Here is a 20,271-nt window from a genome sequence, read left to right as displayed (position 1 = left end):
AATGACGTTGGCTACTTGGCTATTTTTGGCTATTGTTCTGCCACTGGCATAAACAGCTAATATACGCTAAAACGTAGCGCAACTATCACAAAATAAGTGTTCATTCGCACTGCAGGCTGCGGCTCCCTCTATGTAATGGCTTTTGTGTACTCTGTATACCGGAAGCAATTGCGTGCGCCCGAAACACGTCACGGCCACCATGGTTTTCACATAATTAATGGAACTCATCTAGGTTAGGCAACACTGTAACGTAGCGGGCGGGGTACTCATTCAGTCTTGCTAGCCGACGTAGCCGCTATAGTTCTGCGTTGTATGTGTGGTGGGCCTGGTGGCCGCGCACGGCGTTGTCCATGTGCACCGGTTCAACAAAAGTCGAAACTACAGAGGCCGTATTCTGAAACGTTCACCTAGGCGAAATCAGCGTGCGCGCTGATTGGCTGGTTGAACAAAATTGAATGACGTCGGGCTCAACCACCCAATCAGCTCATCCAATTTTGCTAAAACAGTCAAGCAGCGCACGCCTGAAAGCGAAAAAAGAAATTTCGCCTAGGCGAACGTTTCAGAATACGGCCCCAGCTCGGCCATGGGCAAGCACGCCACTGCACGAGGGATGTTTCAGCAACAGTGGCTGGAGGACCCAAAGCTAAAAGATAAGAACATTTTCAAAAAGTTAACGCTACTTTGCGGATTAAATTGTAATGCTGTCATGCAGCAACGATACTATAAACTAAACTTTCTTTGCCTGCACCTTCGGCCGTTCGGGTCCACCCGGCTTGTCGGACTTCCCTCCGAAAACGCTGAGCGGGTAGTCTCGCATAGGCATGATAAAGGGCTGTGTTCCAGCATTTAGAGTCGAAACGTTTTCCGTTGTGGGTAGAAGATGAGCGTTGGTGATGTGTTGCTGACAGGGAATCGCAAGCATATGAAAACTTTTCTCCGTGATGTCTTGTGTCGTCGGATATATATCGAGACGACGAAAAGCATGGCATTGGTTGGTATATCGGTTCATAAGCTGCTGGATATGCGTAGTTTCTTCATCAATAAGATCAGTAATAATAATAGGTAGAAAAGGCACACATGCATAGCCTGAATATTTGTTACACGCGAAGCTTGACGATTTAAACCCGCCGTGGTGTTCTAGTGGTTATGTGCTCGTCTGCTGACCTGAAGGTCGCGGGTTGAATTCCCGTCTCGGAGATCGCATTTTTCATGGAGGGCAAATTTTAGAGGCCCGTATACTTAGATTTAGGCGCACGTTACTACGACGTCTTTCATAATCTTGCCGTTGCTTTGGGACGTAAACCACGAGTATTACTTGACAATTTAAATGTTAACACTGTGTTGAATCTGGGAAATTTATTTTTCCTGCAGACTGGATTGCACCTGCAGAAAGTGGCCAAGCCTTCGCACGCTGCAAGGTTCGCTCCTGTGAGGTACGGGCACACTACGCGGATCTGACTAAACATGCCCAAGCAAAGCACCACACAAGAGTGGCACCAAGCGACCAGCACCGGTTGCGAGATGTACTCGTGCCTGCTCTTGTAACGGATGGCGCAAACTCCATGTGCGGACGCAATAACTCTATGGAAGAAAATGCCAGACGATAACCCTTCAATTACACTTGTGAAGTGTGCGTGTCACTCAATGGACCTGGTTGCTTCTAAAGCGATGGAGGCGTTGCTAGCGAGCCTAGAATTTATGATCCACGAAACCCACAATTATTTTGCACACAGCAGCTCACTGCAGGCTGTATACACAGCGACAGCAATAGAACGCAGGAAAAGAATGAACCATTAAAGATTCTATCACCCTCTGCCACAAGGTGGTTAGCGATTGCTGACTGTATCGAGAGAATACTAGCTCAATATGATGTGCTAAAGAACGAAATTGCGTCTGTTCCTGACAAGGCCTACAGTATACGCCTCCTTAAAGAAATGTATCGTGACGAGAGGAACCGCGCATACCTTCTCTTTTTAGAGCCGCTTCTTATTAACCTCAAGAGCGTGAACAAGATTTTCCAAGGAGAAGATGTAGACCCACTCGGCGTTTTCGAAGATCTGCAAAAGCTTTACAAATGCCTTGTGGCAAGGATACTAAAGCCATCTGTGCTACGACATCACGATGAAGTGAGAATCTGTGACCTTGACCTAATGAACCGTGAATCAATCTTCCTAGGCTTAGACGACGTAGATTTTGGTGGCAGCTTCACTCACCACGTCAGCAATATACGCCTCACAACTGAAGAGCAACACTCACTAAAACGACGTTGCTTTGCTTTTCTTAAGGCTTGTGCATCTTATCTTCAGAAACGCCTTCTGAATGCTACGTCTTTGGTGCGGAAGCTCCGAGCCATTAGTCCGTCATCTGTTTTAGGGCCGAATGCGATGAATGCTTCAAAACCTTGCCAAAAGACGTATTTTTTTGCCCCGAGCACCTGGTTGAGGAGCAAGTACGGTACCTTTGTCAAGTTGAGGATGCGAATGCCGACATTCCAGTAGTTGAATTCTGGACCAAAATATACACCTACCGGGATGCATCAGGTGCTACTCCAATGCAAGACATTGCAGACGGCACAATGAAACTCCTTGTTCTCCCTATATCTAACGCAGAAGCGGAACGAGTGTTTTCTGCTGTGCCTCTCACAAAAAGCGACTTAAGGAATAGAATGTCACACGAACTTCTCCTCGCGATCATCAGGATCAAATTTGGAGTACGTTTGAAAGGTGTAGCAAGCTCTACATTTACAGTGCCGCGGGCCATGCTGGCAAAAGTGAACTAGAATATGTACATTGACTGTCAGTTCAACATTAATTGTCAATTTTCTAGTCTTAATGCTAACCCCAGGAAGTCACCTGGTCATATTTATTCTACTGTCTTGTGATAAACATTGCTTTGATTTATATTTTTGTATTGTTAAGTGCAGATGCCTGGTGATAATTCAGTTAAACTGAAATCACGTTTGGCTACTTTTCTGGCTCCAAAATAAAATAACGGCTGCCAGTTGGCTACTGTTCTGGCTACTTTGGCCAATTTTGTGGCTCTTTTTCTCTTCGAAGATCTGGCAACCCTGTTCAGTTGTATGTACCGCAGTCGAGAAGCGTGCGAAAAAGAAGCGCACAAAGGCGGCGTTTAAGGTGTTCCTTCCTTTCGGTGACTTAGAGGGGAGTATTCTGATATCTCACGTTATATTTTAGCCGCGGTACCATATTTTGTGGTAAGAAAAGGCAAGCTCACAGTGCATGGACACAAGGACAAGGAAAACAACACGAACGCCGCCCTCTCGTTCTTACGTCCGTGTTTTGCACGCCGGCCTTTCCGCATCATGGATTCTTTACGCACTTGCTCACGAAGTCTTGCGCGGTGCGAGACTAGAAAAAAACGGAGACGACATAAGTGCGCCTCGATACGAAACAGGGAGAGGCGCGCGCTTGGGGTGCACGGGCTACAGCCGCAGCCGCGCGCTGCGGGCCGTGAGAACTGATAAATGCACGGGCACGTTCTAAACCCAAGCAGAGGTCAACTAACCCAACCTCCCTCCCTTCGGCACTGCTATGTGGTTACGGTATTTTCCCAACAGTTTGACCTATGGAACACCAGGATCTCTGCTTACTGCTAAACTGTTAGGAAACGAAGCTTAGGGCACTGCATTATACTGATAGGCGTTGTTTCATATATCGCTTGCCATTCTGATTTCAAGCAGCGCAAAATTATTAAAAAGAACCTTTTTTTCAGATGCCAGGTATTCGCTACTTCCGATGCCCAAGATGCGCGTGTCCAAAGATCTCGCTCAAGGCAGTTTTCAGGCATCTTCGTACAGTTCATGGGCATGAAAATAACTGGTTGTGTGGCCTAGGAGGCTGCATGAAGACATTTAGACTGTTTCTTTCATACAAGAGGCATGTATACCGGAATCACGCCGAACTTCTGACGGAAAGAACGCAGCCCATCTCAAGTGTGTCATTGGACATGGAGCAAAGGAGCGCGTTTGAGGCACAGTGTGAAGAGCGTGCAGAAGCCCAAGAAGTTCCACGTGATCCTGAGCCATCTCAATCAAGCCGCAGTTTCAGTAAATATGTGAATCAGTTCGCAACACTGCTTCTAAAGTGGAAGGAAGCAAGGCGTCTTCCTGAATCCATCTTGAATGAAATAGCGAACGATGTTATTTCTTTCATTAAAGAAATGCTTGAGGGTGAACAGCTTTGCGCAAATATTGGTGCTGTCACTCACACAAAACAAGAATGGACATAGCAGCTGAACCAGCTACTCTCGAAGTCGGGTCGGCTGAGATATTGGAGGACAAATTTTCCCTATGTTGAGCCTCGTACCACAGTGCTGGGAACTGACAGCCATGGAAGAGTTGACACCATGGAGTATGTGCCACTTTGTGATGTACTGAAGTGCATCTTTGAACATTCACACTTACCTGGTGACTTCAACGGCTACCCAAAAAAAGACAACTACTTGTATTCTGCTTTCGATGGTACTGAATTCCAAAATCATGCCTACTTTGCCGGGGACACTTCTAAATTATGTATTCAGCTTTATAGTGATGAATTTGAGGTGTGTAACCCATTGGGTAGCAAAAGAGGAAAAATAAAATGACTGCAGTGTATTTTTCATTGTTAAATTTTGCTACAAGAGCCCGTTCAGCACTCTCGGGAATCCATTTGGTTTTGCTTGTTAGAGGCAAGCATGTGGGCACCTACTGCTTTTCAAAGATCCTGGCTACAGATGTAAAGGAATTAGAAGAGGGTATTGTCATTAATAGAACTCTTGTAAAAGGTTCGGTTTTGTAGCGTTAGCTACACTGGCCTAGCCAAGCCCGTTTCGCGCGGCACATCAAGAGCCGTGCTGCGCATGCGCAAGGATCAGTGATGCCACACGGCTTGCGCACCGGAGCCACCGGAGCCGGCTTAGAGCCGGCACCTCTCGCGCACTCCGCCCTAGGGTGCCTCAATGCCAGCGCCGCCGTTCAGGGTGGTGCCAACCTTTGACCGCCCCCGCGCCGCCGCTTTCTCGCTGCGACGCCATATTGTGTCACAGCGAGCCGTTGCGATTGCTTGGTGCCGGTGCTGAGTTCGAGGCACAGTGCGCGCGGATGCTTCGCGGACGCTTCTACTTGCTAGACAGTGTTCAGCCGCATGACTGACAAGCTATCAACAGCATCTTGTCGACATGACGGGCTGTTGTGTTCCCAAGTGCGCCGGATCGACGCGTAAAGGACTGCGTTGTTTTCGCTTCCCCCGGGACCCAGAGCGACGGAAGAGATGGGAAGCCCAAGTAAAGCGCGATCACTGGAAGACAACGGATAACTCCTGCATTTGCGAGGTAAGTGTCAAGAATGTTTAGACTACCGCACCGTGTTTTTCATTTAAATAAGAAAGTATTCTCTGATCCTCGCTCACGTACCTACGTTCGCTCACGAACTAAGTAAGCACTGCACCGATGCTGTCTGAGTAGCGTATGGCTTGCGAGCGCGCGTCGCATAGGCTTTTTTCGTTTTGATGGGCGCAGTCTGTACCCTTATTTTAAGGACTGACGAAGATGCTTAGCCGCGAAATAGTCTTACATTAGCTACGAATCGTCACGTAAGCCACCTATTTTCCTTTTTCACGGGAAGCACACATCGTGTGTGTCTCTTGTTTCTTTTTTTTTTCTTTTTTCGGTACTGGTTATTTGGGACTAAAGAACGCAGTGCTTCGTCTGGGGAGAGCGGCTGTCTTGTACGTGGTAAGCGAAACATTGTGATTTTCTCTGATTTCTCAGGAGATATCTTGCGGACCTCAGGGTGTTACGTTACATAGCTGATTTTTTAGACTTGTACATATTTGTAGCGTGGTGATCGTAAGCCGATGGTCATTCGTGCTCATTCCCGATCGTAGTGGGTACTGTGATGGTCTTTAAATGCCTGTGCACGGTATGCCCAGGTGTAGTAGAGTTAAGGGGCATCATGGGACCAAAATGTTTCGGCGCTTTCTGGCATGGTGTCTGTTGTAGCCTGTGCATTTCTTCGAAACGTGTGAAGCGAGGTAATACAGCATTGCTTCTGCTAAAATTTATTTTTAAGCACTGTAATGGGTTCTTTGTATTTACAAGGCAACTTTTCATATCAATAATCACTTTTGTTGTTTTACCTGTACTTAGAAACACTTTGAAGAGGACCAGTACGAGGGAAATCGACAGGATGGGCGCCGTTTGTTAAAGTCAACAGCCCTACATCATCATGGACTATATTTTCGAAGTGAAAAACATTGCTAATCTGTATTTGACTGTCTTAGTTTCATTTACGGTTTTTGTACGTGATATGTATGCAGCGTTGTTTATTTTTTCAATGTAGTTATCAGTGTTCTAATGGTTATTTATGAAATGTTCTGTACTCGCCATCGATGTGTTTGGCTGATGCGACGTATTCGATGGTAGCTGATGTATGTATTCTGGCTGGATATCTGGCTGGATATCTTGATTAATATTACCCGCGGTTGCGTTTTCTTGTTTGCATTCTTGTTTTCGATTTATATTGTGTGTAATAAGGTTGATGTACTCACTTGAACTCCCCCCCCCCATGTATTGAATAAATAAAAAAAAACACTCTCTATCCCGAATTGTGTGTCGAGCCTACCTTGCGAATTAATTTTTTTATCTCGTCTTTCAACATAACCTTCAGGCGCCACACAGTACATATAATTTTTCATGTACATATCTCTTTCATGATTGATTGTGCTAGACATTATAAGTAAATGTATTTTGTGCATCGTTTGATTTCTTGTGTGTACTACGCAAGATTGACACAGACAAGTTAGGTTACATTTTTCTCTACAGCAATAACTAAACCTTATTTTCACATCGCAGTTATTTTTACACCAGCTTAATCCTGTCAGCACACAGTTTTGTGGGCAAAAAAAGCAAAAATTGCGCGTAGATATCGTCAAATAATTGCAACGAACACGAAGAGCACGCGCAACGCAAGGGAAACTAACCGCCGTGCGCGAGTGGCTGGCTACGGTAAAGGAGGCGTGACGTGTAAATCAAAATACAACAGCGAAAAAGAAAAACTTCCAACACACAGGGGGTCGCAAACCTTATATACCAAGCATCGAAGCGCAAAAAAGTGCGTATTTTAAACATACACACGGCATATTAAATGTGATTGAATTAGGCAACTTGGGGCATGTTCCCGGCGCCATACATTTACGTCTTCGACCTTCGACGAGTTAACGGCTATTGGTTATAAAGATATGCAGATGGGACACCGATAAAAAAATCCTCATCAAGGCAAAGAACTTGGAAGGGCGCCGCGAGTAACACTTTATGAACGCAAGCGTAGCTGAGTCTCAGCTCGAGTGACACAATATGGCGGCGCCAGCGGGGTTGTCTCCACCCTGGACGGCGGCGCTGGGCATCGAGGCACCCTACTCCGCCCCCGCCGCGCGCGACTCACCGCCGCCGGTCTGCGCATTCCAGAGGAGTGACGTCGTAGCCGTGGTAGACGCACTGGCGCCGGCGCGCGCTCGCTGTGCAGTCGCCGTCTGACACTGCGCTGGAGCCGCTGCGCTTCTGACTGGCGTTTGCCAGTGTGGTATAGCCATGGAGAAGGAGAGCGCAAATTCTGCTCAACAGCGCAGAAGAACGGAGAAGCTTGACTCATCGGATCCCGAAGTAGTTGCCTGGCAATTAGCGGTTGAGCGTAGAAGGAATGAATACATGTGCCACATAATACGTATACCGCGTGTGTGTCATTGGAGCAGCAGTAAGCATGACAATCAAGCTAATCCTTGACAATCTAGACAACCAGGAAAGCTAAGAATAATCAGCTGAACCGTTGCTAACGCTACGTATATCCTGGCATAGCCGAGCTAAGCCACTGCAACTTTTTTATTTTCACTGGTGATAATTTGTCCAGCCATAGACTAGGAGGCTTTAAATGCTCATTCAGTCATGGTAGAATTTGCAGGTTTTTTATGGCATTGCACCATGAGCTTAATCACAAATTTTTTGGAAAGTGATTTTCTGCTTCGCACACCAGAAGGCCATCAGCACCATATAAACATATTGAGTGCTGGGCTTCCCATTGCATCGTTATATGGAGTTAGAGAAGCATGTTCCCTCACATTCAACGGGTTTAATCCAACACAACATCTACCTCCAGATGTGATGCATGACGTTCATGAAGGTGTATTGCCATTTGCATGGCAGCATATCATTTCATCATTGATAAAACAGAATTTCTTTTCCCTCACATACTTGAACAGGATGATATGTGAATGGGATTATGACGCCATGATGTGCGCAACAAACCAGAGCCGCTGTCAAAATAATTTTTGAAAGGAAAAGCAGCCATGAAGGCCTCAGCAGCTCAAGTGTTTTGCTTGTTTCGGCATCTCACCTTTTTTGTTGGTGAATGTGTTCCTACCGAAAATGATGTGTGGCAACATTACCTTTTTTGCGCGAAATTGTAGACATTATTTAATTATTTATTTATTTATTTATTTATTTATTTAAGTACCCTAAAGGCCCGTTAGGGCATTACATAGGGGGGATGGAAAAGGTCAAATGGACGTGCACTGTGTAGAATATAAATAATATGGCAAGCTATGAGGTACAGTAAAATTATCAAAACGTGGAACAGATACAAAGAAACGAAAACAACAACGAAAACGATGTTTATACAACATCTGGTAGCGTAAAAAAACGCAAGAGAACTGAAAACGCGAAGAGGACTACAGATACAGACAAGATGTTTCGCAAGTACATATCAGATGAAACGGAAAAAATTATGCAATACTAAGCACATAAAAACATGTTCAAGTAAATATTCAAGCGTAATACGTGAGTTATGACAGGTTGACACACTCTAAGAAGGTTAGTAGTGCTGCGTGAAATGATGATGATTCCGTAAGCGAGACAATGTTTGAAGGGAGTGAGTTCCATTCGGCAATAGATAAAACTAGAGGCGAATTTTGATAAAGATTAGTCCTGGCAAATATAGGTTTTACTTTATGAATATGGTCTGTGCGCTTCGATATGTGAGCAGCGGGAAGAATATGAGCTCGGGCAAATGGAATGTTGCTGTGGAAAAGGCTATGGAAGAACGACAACCGTGTTAATTTCCTGCGCATGTCAAGAGAAGAGAGATTTAGTGATTTCTTTAAGGCTGACACACTTTGATAGCGAGAGTATGAGGACGAGATGAACCGCGCAGCTTTATTTTGAACTGATTCAAGTAGGTTCGTGAGATTTGAATGATGGGGGTGCCAAATTATGGACGCATATTCTAAAGAGGGCCTGATAAGAGAACTGTATGCGCGAAGCCTGGTATCTGTGTTCGCAAGGTGTAAGTGCCGTTTTAGGTAACCAAGTTTTTTACATGCTTTTGTGGTAATGTGTTCAATGTGGGTATTCCAGCTTAGATTGGAAGTAAGCAAGACACCCAAGTATTTGATTGAAGATGGTGTGTCAATAGTTATACCACGTGTTTTATACTGGACAGAGGTAACTCGAGTAAAAGGAGCAAATTTTACGTGTTTAGTTTTGGCTATGTTGATTTCCATCTGCCATACGTCACACCATTCGGTAAGTTTTGTTAAATCAGACTGCAGCACAATGATGTCGGCCGAGCAGTTTATTTCATTATACAAGACGCAGTCATCTGCAAAGAGACGTATTTGTGAAGTAACATTAGTTGCGATGTCATTTATGTAAATTAAAAATAGTAGCGGACCAAGAACAGATCCTTGAGGAACTTCCAAAGCACGTGAGTGCGGTTAGAAAAACAGTTGTTCAAAGAGATTACTTGAAATCGATTGGTTAGGAATTCCTCAATCCATCGCGTCGTGTTAGAGTCAAGCTGTAGGTTCCGAACTTTCAGTTTAAACGATTATGAGGCACCCGGTCAAAAGCTTTAGAAAAGTCAATGAAAATGGCGTCTGTGCAAACCAATTTGTGTAAAGAAATGTGAATATCGGTTATAAGTTCGTATAGCTGCGTCTGACACGAGCGATTTTGACGAAAGCCATGTTGGTTATTGAGCAGCAGACTATTTTCGTTAAGATAGGCTATAATGTGAGTGTACAGGATGTGTTCCAGTAATTTGCAACATATTGATGTCAGTGATATAGGCCTGTAATTATTAGGATCTGTTGCGTCACCAGATTTAAATACCGGTATTACTAATGCTGATTTCCAATCTTGCGGCAGGCATCCGGTATCTAAGGATTGCTGAAAAATTATAGATAACAAGACAGAAGAGTAGTACGACGTTAATTTTAGAAGCTTAGCACTTATACCGTCAGGACCTGGGCCGGTTTTATGAGGAAGCCTGTCAATTGAACGAGAGACACCATGTTCCGATACCAAGATGGAAGAAAAAGCGAATTGAATGGATGGTTGTTCAAGTATGTGAGTATTATCAAGCGGCAGTTCGTTAGTGAAAGCTGCTGAGAAGCATTTGCTAAATTGCTCTGCGCTATCTCTCGAGTCAAGCATGGCTCCGTTTTCGGAAATTAGTAAGGGAGCAGGGCTATTTGGTTTTGGGTTAACTATTTGCCAAAACTTTTTCGGGTCAGTTTTAATCATATTGGGAAGGGTGCAATTAAAAAATTTGTCTTTAGCTTCGAGAATTGCAGTTTCTGTATGGCGCGCTATGGCTTTGTAATTTTGCCAGTCTTCTGAAGCATTTGTTCGGGTAGCGTTTCTGAATGCTCTTTTTTTCTTGTTTATGCATTTCTTAACTTCGCGGTTAAACCACGGATCACTCTGCCTTGAGCTAATCGTTATCTTTGGCACACAAATAGTTTCAACTTCTTTGAGTTTATCGCGGAATAAGCACCAGTTGTCATTTACCGATCTGTTTTGAAAAGTGTTTGCAAAGTCGGCTGTAAATGAGGCTAACATAGCAATAATTCTTCCAGTGTCAGGGCGTGCGTAGTTCAGAATGCATTTTTTACTTTATTTTGCTCGACAGCTTTCAATGAAAAGGAAGCTTGCACCACCCTATGATCACTTATTGGTTCTAGTACATGCGTCGCAGCAAGATCTGGATGATTTGTTAACAGAATGTCTAGTACGTGGTCACCTCGTGTCGGTTCGTGCACGAGCTGAGTTAACTGATGATAATGCAAGGTTTGTAGTAAATGAAGACATTCCGATCTGTTGCTGTTTGTTTTCAAGGTCGACGTTGACCACTCGATACCTGGATAATTAAAGTCACCCCCTAATATCAATATGCATTTTGGGAAGTGGGATATAATCTGTTGTACAGCATCATTGAAAAAATGAACAAATTCCGAACGGCTATCTGGTGGACGATAGCATGCGCCAATAACGCATTGCGCATGCCCAATGCGCGCAGAGACGCAGACTATTTCAAGTGGAGAGTCGACTTTCACGAGGCATGGTTGATATACCTTTTTAATGACTATAATGACTCCGCCTCCTCTTGAGCCTTCCCTGTCCTTACGAAAGATTAAAAACGATGGGTCAAGTGCAAGTTCGCTGCTTGTGATGTCACTGGAAAGCCACGTTTCCGTACCTATTACAATATCTGTGGTGCAAGAATGCATGAGTGCTTTTAGTGCGTCAATTCTGTAATAAAGGCTGCGGAAGTTTGCCAAGAGCAACGAGACTGCATGTGCGGACGTAAACTTACGCTTTTCAGCTTGTTTGGGTCAAGTACTGGGAAGTTGGTTCCTTGCAACAACCTGAACAACTTTATTAGAAGCTGTGTCATACCGGTAAACAGAGCCTTTGAAGTACAGAGAGGTAAAACGAATAGAAAAACGTTCGTTTTCTTCACGATTGCTCTTGGCAAAGTCGCGCAACTTCCTGCGAGCCAGTTGTACCTTAGGAGAGAAGCAGTAGAGTTTGGTTCATGAGCTACCGAATTCCTACCAAGTATATTGCCTACCTGCAAAAAAAATTCAGTTTTTTTTGTCTGGAATTCAAATCATTGTTCCCATCTTCATCACTACCTTGCAAAGTGCACTATCTAATACATTATCCTTCACTCATCACAAAGTTTGGACCTCTAAGTGCCCTCTGGGCAATGCAATTTGAAGCAAAACACCAATATTTTAAAGACATTTCACGCAAGATCCGCAATAGGAAGCATCTCTCGTACAGTCTGGCAGCCAGGCACCAGTTATTGCAAAGCTTCACATTTACACTCTGTCATGAGAGCAGTGTTACCACAACTGGTTGCTGCCCTGTGCTCTTGGAGCACCTCCCTGAATGCGTACAGCAGTTCGTTTCTGACCACGGCCTTGAATGCTCAAATTCGTTTACTGTAAGTTCTCTAACTGTGAATGACAGGATGTACAGGGTAGGTTGTTGCCTGGTTGACAACATTTCGCTTGATGATTTGCCAAAGTTTGTTCATCTATGTGGACTGTACTATTTACACACGGTACTTTTGGTGGTGGCAAATGTGCTTGAAACCGTTTATTTTGATGAGCATTTTCATGTGTATGTTGTGAGTATGACAGAAGAATACAAGCTGCTGACATCAGTTTCAGAGAATGAGAACGAACCATTGTACATGCGGCAGCACAAAGGACGCAGTGTGATAAGCACTTGTCACAGTTTAGCATAAACCAGCTGCTTAATGTAGAAGTGTGCACTCAGTTTTTTTACATAGTTGCTACTTCTCGTGATGTGAAAGTGTGGCTGCACAGCCTGCACTAGTGCCTTGCATTTTTATGCATATTTTTACGGTTTTGTTTAGCATCACGTGAGAAAGTCAAGCTTCATCCAAATGATCAGTCAATTAAACTTGATCAAGTCTTTTATACCTACCAAGCATGGCAAGCCAACCTTGATTGTCAGGATGTTGCATCTTAAGTACATGTTTTCAGAATAATTCTGCATTATGTTAGTAGTGCAATAGCACATTACAGACTCGTGTAAACCAAGTGCCGGTGACTGAAACCATGGCAGCATAAGCATCACAAAAAATATGTGATTTGTTATAGCCAGCTTTATAATTCAAATGGACATTGAATATTTATAATCTTTTGTTTCAAACACAGACATGCAAAAGTGCTAAATATATACATGTTAGAATGCTCGAAGTTATTTTTTTCCTGATTGTCTAAGCCAGTCATGAATAAGACTATTGTATTGATACCAGCATGAAGTTTCAGTCAACCTTAAAGTGTTAGAATCATAAAGCTGTATTTTAAATAAAACTTTGACGTTAATTTCTTGTTCATTTGCATGTGCCCTTACTGTTTGTACTTGACACGCAGTTTTTTCCGACTTTTGTGAAAAAGTTTTAAACGGTATTTCAAGCTCTACAAAAATGTTCCTGTTGCTTTATTTAACGTTGATATTCTACGTGTTTAATTTTCTGTCAAAGTGTATAACTGCTCTGTAATGATGCTATATAAACATATTTTTTTGTTAATCGACATATCTACTTCTGAATATACGCATTTCCAGTTACCATCGTATAAATAGCGCAATTTCCTCAGAAATCGCGGTACACGAACGCATTGCGCAATCTGTACAATAATGGAAGTGTGTGCGTGCATGCAGTTAGTTGCACAAATATATTTAGCACCCTCCCAGCTAGCACAAAAGCGATAGAAAACTCCTTCCATACCGATTCGCCAAGACTAAATGAACGTCTGAAAGACGCACTAAAAAATCCGTGCAGTCCGTTTAGAAGGTGATAAACGGTCGTATATCGTTGCTAATGTCCGGCGGATATGACTATTGCAAGAAGTTCTAGAATCCTGCTTAAAGTAGTTTCGAAAAATCCTGTCTTGAAATGGGATTTTGTAAGACCATTAGAAGCATTTAAAAAATACAGATTGAATCCTGCTACAATGAGGATTTTGACATCCGTTTTCTTTCACCCTCCCCTCTAGCGCCCCCCTCGTCTCCCTTTCCTTCCCTCTCCCCATGCCCCTGCGGCGTTTCGCCGGCCGGCGGCATGCAGGTTTGCGCTTGTGCAATACACGAAACACATACAGCAATAACATTTTTTATTGCAAAAAGTAAACACGACTAGACAAGCTAGCAATCAACATTAAAAGTGAGTGCCTCCGAGTAACGTCCATTACAGGTATCGACCTTGATAAACCTGGTTTCGAACTGGCTGCTGGGCTGTAGCTCCTCAATTCAGCAGGTCTTCTTACTGCAAAAACATTAGGCATGTGTAAAACGTATGTTAATTGAAGCACACTTTTCTTAGTGAACGTATAGTTTTTCAATGCATTGGCAATAAGCACTGCAATATATCTTGGCAATGGGAAGCACTACAATATATTGGTCCAAGCACACAGTTTTCGAGCATTCCACCTTTATTAACATGGTTATAACATTAACCGATCACAAGTGAAATTCCCTTCTGTTGCCTTGAAGACATACTTTACATCTAACTGAAGGTGTTGCATGTACAATCGCCAACCAGTGTAAGTGTCGGCTATTTTGCTAGCTTTCAGGAGGCTGTTGTCTTGACTAGTTGGCGACTGGTAGATGACAGCAGCCTCCTAAACATTTGCAAAGTAGGTGCCAATTAGCATTCAAAGAAAGGAATAGATAATGCGTTTCTGATAACGTTGTACGAGAAAAGAGGTAAGTGCGGCTCCGCAAAGGCACAGCTTCAGTGTGACAGCATTGTTACACCACCCCAATTTTATTTGCCACAGATCACATAGCCAATTCAGAAATGGCGCAGGCTTGAGCATATACCTAAACACCAGTCTATCCAAAAACATCGCATACTTCAAATTGAGCAAATATATTGCGATTCCTTAAAAAATAAAAGACAGCAGACAAGTGCAACCTTGAGTAACAGCGACTATTTGCAGCACGGCTGCTTCAAGCATATACAGTAAGAACTTCAGTTGCTTGTAATTAAACCATTAAATAGTTGCACGCCTATGACTTGCCTGTTTGAAAACCTCCACACAATATCATTGCCAAGCACTTGTAAAGATTTTTTTTTACAAAAACAGTGAGTCATCCACACATAAGGTGGGAACATAAGCCTCACATAAACCCACACATGGCGCGCGGCGACGATTTCATCGCCGTTGCACTTTATACGGAATATCACGGTGACGACGACGGCGGCAAAAATGGGCTTGGAGTGCCCATATAATTTCTATCGCAATAAAAGAAAAAGAACCGCGGCGTAAATTTCTCTGTCTCAAATGGCAAGGTCGCCGTTACGTCGTCGCGCCGTAACACGCGTGTTCGAGTCGATGTCTCAACGCTGCGGCAGCGACGCGGGCATCTTTCACGCTCGGAAAAACACACGAGTGATCTCGCACAAGAGCGTTGACGGAAGAATGCTGTGGCTACGCGAAGATCGTAGCACGTCTCATCATTCTGCGCCAAACGGGAATGTCATCGTCATCCTAACGATCAATGGTCAACGAAACGTCACAGAGGTAATTTTAGACAGCTTTGGCAAACCTGAATACGCACACAATAAAAGAAACGTACGCAGACGTAAACATGCCTCTTAAACAATATTAGAGATTCCAGTTAAAATGAAGGCGCTTCCATTGCAAAACTTCATTACCGCCAAAAACTTCCACCTAAAACTCCCGCCTGAAAACCGTAAATAATTAAACACGACAGGTGTCAAAGTGGCAGTGGCTACTTACGTGAGCAAAGAAGATGTGGAAGGCAGTCTGGCGCTCCGCAGTTCATGAACGAATACGCGTCAGGAACTTAACGGCTGGTCCTGACAAAAATAACGGTGAATGTAACGGCGGGTTCAAAAGTTACGCAATCTGGAGGGAAGCTGCTCGGACAGCGCAGTCCGCTCGGCTGCTCAGACTGCGTCGGCGCAAGCGATGACGCCGATGAGCCGTCGCGCCACTCCTCGCTTTGTCAGGTAGCCGCTATGATACGTCGCGGCGCTGCATCCTCTTGCGACACACGCTGCTGCAATTCAGAAAAGTACTCAGTGTGGCTTCGTACTCGGTACCTGAAGCACAGAAATGCTAGCTAATTTAACTAAGAAAATACAAAATGCGGCTGCTACCATAATGCTAGCGCCACCTTACAAAGATAATTTGAAATAACAAAAGGCGAACTTTTTAATGCCTCATTCTTGTCACTTTGCGGTAGGTAGGTAGGTTCCTAACTCGCTTTATAATACAAAAAAGTGATGTGCAACCTATAATGGAATCGAACCTCTGCCGTGGGGCACAGCAGCGGGTTCTCTAGCAACTAGACTACGGTGTCTTTTTCTTCCTTTCGGTCAAAGTAAAACAGGTTAACCAAACAGACAAAACGAAAACTGCGACAAACAATATCAAAACATTTCACTGTTTGAACCGTCAGTCCAACTTGGCTGACATTGTCATTTAAAATTCTCTCAGCGTTACAGCCACTCAGGAACACAGCAATCATGCGTTCTAAATTTTCCTTCAAAGAAAAATGGCAATATTCGCCAGGAGGGACAGATCGCGTTGAAGTGTATCGAGGACTGTTCAACAATGTCCTCGCGTCGATGACAAAATCAACGTCGAAAGTGGTGCTTAGTTTCCGGAGAAGTTCAGAAACTGCGACAAGCGGAATTCGGTGACTTGTAACCAATGATGCAAGCCATCCTTGAAATTCCACACATTTACGTGGACAAAGACTTGCCTGATTTTCTGTAGATGATGATGCATAGTCCGAAGAACCTCCATTTTCGATGCCCGCGCTCATAGGAGGGTCGTTTTGTGGAACAAAATATTCTCTAGAAATGTCTTGCGTATGTGCTTCTACATTTTCTCCTTTCAAGGCAAGGTCACTTTCGTGAAAACTGTCCTTGGATTGAGCATCCTCATGTGGCGAGGGCACTTCACTAGAAGCATGGTTACTACTTTCATTAACCTACCATGATACTTATTGGACGGTACTCGTGGCAACAGGACTGGCAGATATCAGTTCATTAACTCTACGCCTCTTCTGATGGTCTGAAAGGTCAGCGTAACTTTTCTTCTTTATTGTGGACTTCATTATGAGCATAAAGAGCAAGCGGCTGCCCCTTCAGTGCTCACTCACCACAATGCAAACACCCGCGCCTGGGTTGATTGCACTCTCTTCTAACAGGGCGAAGCAAAAACAAAAACCAACGTCCGTTTTTCCCGCCAAAAAGCAGAACAAAGAAAACAACAACAAAAAAATCAATAATTGTAGGCTGCTAGAACAAGCGATTTTAAACGTCTTCTAAAATACGCCTTATAGCAAGATTTTTCCATCCCAATTGAATCCTTCTCGATGTTGACTTCTTCAATATAGATTTTTGACGGTCAAAGCAAAATATCCATGAATAAGAATGATTCTATCCTATCTCTTTTGTGCTAGCTGGGCTTTAGCTCATGCTTTAACACCCTTATGAATGGCAAACTCACACCCTATACGCGTGCGCACCCTTATTGTGGGGTGTTTTAAGCAAAAAGGGTGCTAAAAGGGTTTGTTATAGGGTGTAAACTATGAAAACACCCTATTTAACACCCTTAAGGGTGGTAAAATGTTTAGTGTGTACTGCGACAAACTTGCTTTCCATTTATTTAAATATCTTCACATTTACCATACAGCTTGCTGTTACGGAGGCTCAGCGTTTTATCGTCTCACAGAACTGGGTATTCTCGCACATTTTCATCACTGGTCCAATTTCGCTGTTCTACATGTCAGCAGTGAACATGGTCGCCGACAAAGAGCAAGTAGATGCGACACCTTGGTTTCAGTTCACGCGCCACGAGCCAGCACTCGCGCCCTTGCGTTCCAAGCGGACCAACAATCAGAACAGCGTGGCGATGTCGACTTCAGAACCTAACAGCTCAGCCTGGAAGACATGCGCGTCGCCTTCCGTCGTGACTTCGCCAGATAAAGCGAGGACGTCGCGCAGAGGCGGCGGGAGGCGTCGATCGTCGATGGTGAGCCGAGGAGACGGGCCGGCGTCCTTCCCGCAGCCAGCCTGGAGCTGTCCAGGATTCCCTCGGTTGCGACTACGCTGCTACAACGACACCCGCGTGCAGTCCGGGGGTTCCGACGGCTGGAGCAACCTGGCAGCTCCCGTGCGGACCAACGTACGACGCGAACCTGGTCTTAGGGCCAATAGGAGACAATGACTGCGTCGAGGCGAGCATGGCGCCGACCGTGCCATTGGATGACGCCGCGGCTGCGGACGCTTGGCACGGACACTGAACATGACCCCAGTTGCGTGGCTACCAGATGTGACGTTGCGGTCATGTATCTGGCTGCGTCGATTATTATTGTGGCGCATCATGGCGGCGTCGTAACGCCGGCTACACCGACATTCTGTGTAAATTAAGTAAATAGAGGTTGTACGTTTGCCCAGGTCGCCTCGTTTCATTCCCTCTGTAGACATGGTTCAACGTATCCCACATTTTGATCTGCAGTGGTAAGAATTGACAGAGTTCGCAGTATAAAAGCCGCGGTTGCTGTTTTTGTCTGGCAGCAAATCAACAAGCGCACCAATGGCGCTTGTAACGCTACCAGTCACGTCAAAGACATCGCGAGACGGCACTTCCCGTTGTGCTACTCACATCAGAGGTTGCTTTTTCAGGCAGTGCTTGAGGCTATACAGACATGCAGCGCAGCATGTCTGTTAAATACGAGCAGCTGATGGGGGTAATTAGTAAAAAGCGTTGGCAGCTTGGTTGAATGTGAATGCGTAAATGGGGGTGCGCTGATGTCAAAATAAATGAGGACGAAACCTGTAACTGCGGTGCAGATATATGGCGTAAATCAAGCCAACCTAAATTAAACGAAAGACACGTGAAATGAAAGTCGACGAGTGCGTTGACCAACAGCGAAAACGACTTGCCCTTGTGTAGTAATGCGCGCGAAAACAACGTGCACGTCTTCTAATTTGGCGAGCAATAAAGAAGAAACAAAACAACACAGAAGGAAGATGAAGACCAAGGCACATTTGAATAAGATGAGTAATTCAGTACTATATTTTAAAACAGGTATCATATATGAAGATGTCTGTAATTTGATTTACGGTAATAAATTTACATTTTCATCGAAATATAGGGCCTTATCGCCTTTCTGGAAAACAAGGACAAATAGCGTGAATCGAAAGCAGACATCCAATACAGTGAATCGCATCAACAACGAAGCCTCATGACGAAATGGCCTGTATAACGAAGGAATATTGCTTGCTTGTATTGCTTGCTTCCATTGTTAGCTGTGCGGGGTGCGATCTTTACAGCGAAGTGACCCTTATAACGAATACTTTTAGAGGCACCAAGCACTTTGTTATAAAGGCGTTCTACCGTATAGCCATGAATACACTTACGCAAGAGTAACAAGTCCCGCACTCTACGTCATAAGTTGTATGCTTTCACAAGTTAAGAAGTGGCATGAAACTTTAATACCAGTGAGGTCCCATGTACCAATCGAAAAGTATATTCACAAAATGTTTTACAAGAGCAGCTTGGGCTTCCTGGCACATCACGTCGGAACAATAGCGCAAACTTTACACTGGGGCAGAGGAGGCAACACAACACAAGCGCTTGTACTGTCTTGCCTCCTCTGTCCCTCTCTCAAGTTTGCCCTATTGTTCTGACGTGATTTTTTAGAACTCATTCATAGACTGATGTTTCACTGATGACTGCAACCTAAACCTAACTTGAAGAAGTGCGGAATACATAGCTGCTGACTGCTTCAGAGCATCAAAGTGGCCTTCGTAATCACAAAACGATAATGTCGGAAAAACAGCGGGAGTTACAAGCATATATATGGTAGAGAGAACTATTCGCCAACTATTCAAGTACGCTGCCCGTCGTGCATTCCGGCCTTCTGGCTTGGAAACACCTTGTGTATTCTCATGCCTTCATGGTGGTAAGTTTTCAATGAGGGTTTGGTGTACATGACAATAAGCTCTCATTTAGCCACTCATTTTTACCATTAGAATGTATGAGCGACGCTTGACGCGTATATCTGCTTAGAACATTGGAAACAAAGAATTCTTCATTGTGGGTGTTACGGAATATTATTTATATTAGCGTCACGCTTGATATAAATTCTCCAAGTTTATTTATCCGCAGACGATATTGTTATTAAATAAAGTATTTGTAAGCCTTAATTACTTATTTGATCTAAAAAAGTCAGGTTAGGAGCCTGTTCCCTATGATAATGAAGATCATGATAATTTTCATACGATAGCATATGAAGAGATGGGGCAAGTATAGGGTGGGTCATTCAAAATTAAACAACATTATATGTATAACAAAAGGCAACAAATAAATTAAAGAACCGAAAAAGAAAAGAAATCATGCAGGATTCCTTGAACGT

The 20,271-nt window shown here is 44.1% G+C and overlaps 1 pseudogene; it reads left to right on the top strand.

The window, feature by feature from the left end:
• The first annotated feature begins 3,732 nt into the window (after positions 1-3,732).
• LOC125944080 (uncharacterized) lies at positions 3,733-8,322 on the top strand (annotated as a pseudogene).
• Positions 8,323-20,271: the final 11,949 nt, after the last annotated feature.

The sequence above is a fragment of the Dermacentor silvarum genome, chromosome 1 (genome assembly GCF_013339745.2).
Source record: "Dermacentor silvarum isolate Dsil-2018 chromosome 1, BIME_Dsil_1.4, whole genome shotgun sequence".
Taxonomy (NCBI): Eukaryota; Metazoa; Arthropoda; class Arachnida; order Ixodida; family Ixodidae; genus Dermacentor; species Dermacentor silvarum.
Note: the sequence above shows the minus strand (reverse complement) of the source record. Positions and strands in the feature narration are given on the sequence as shown.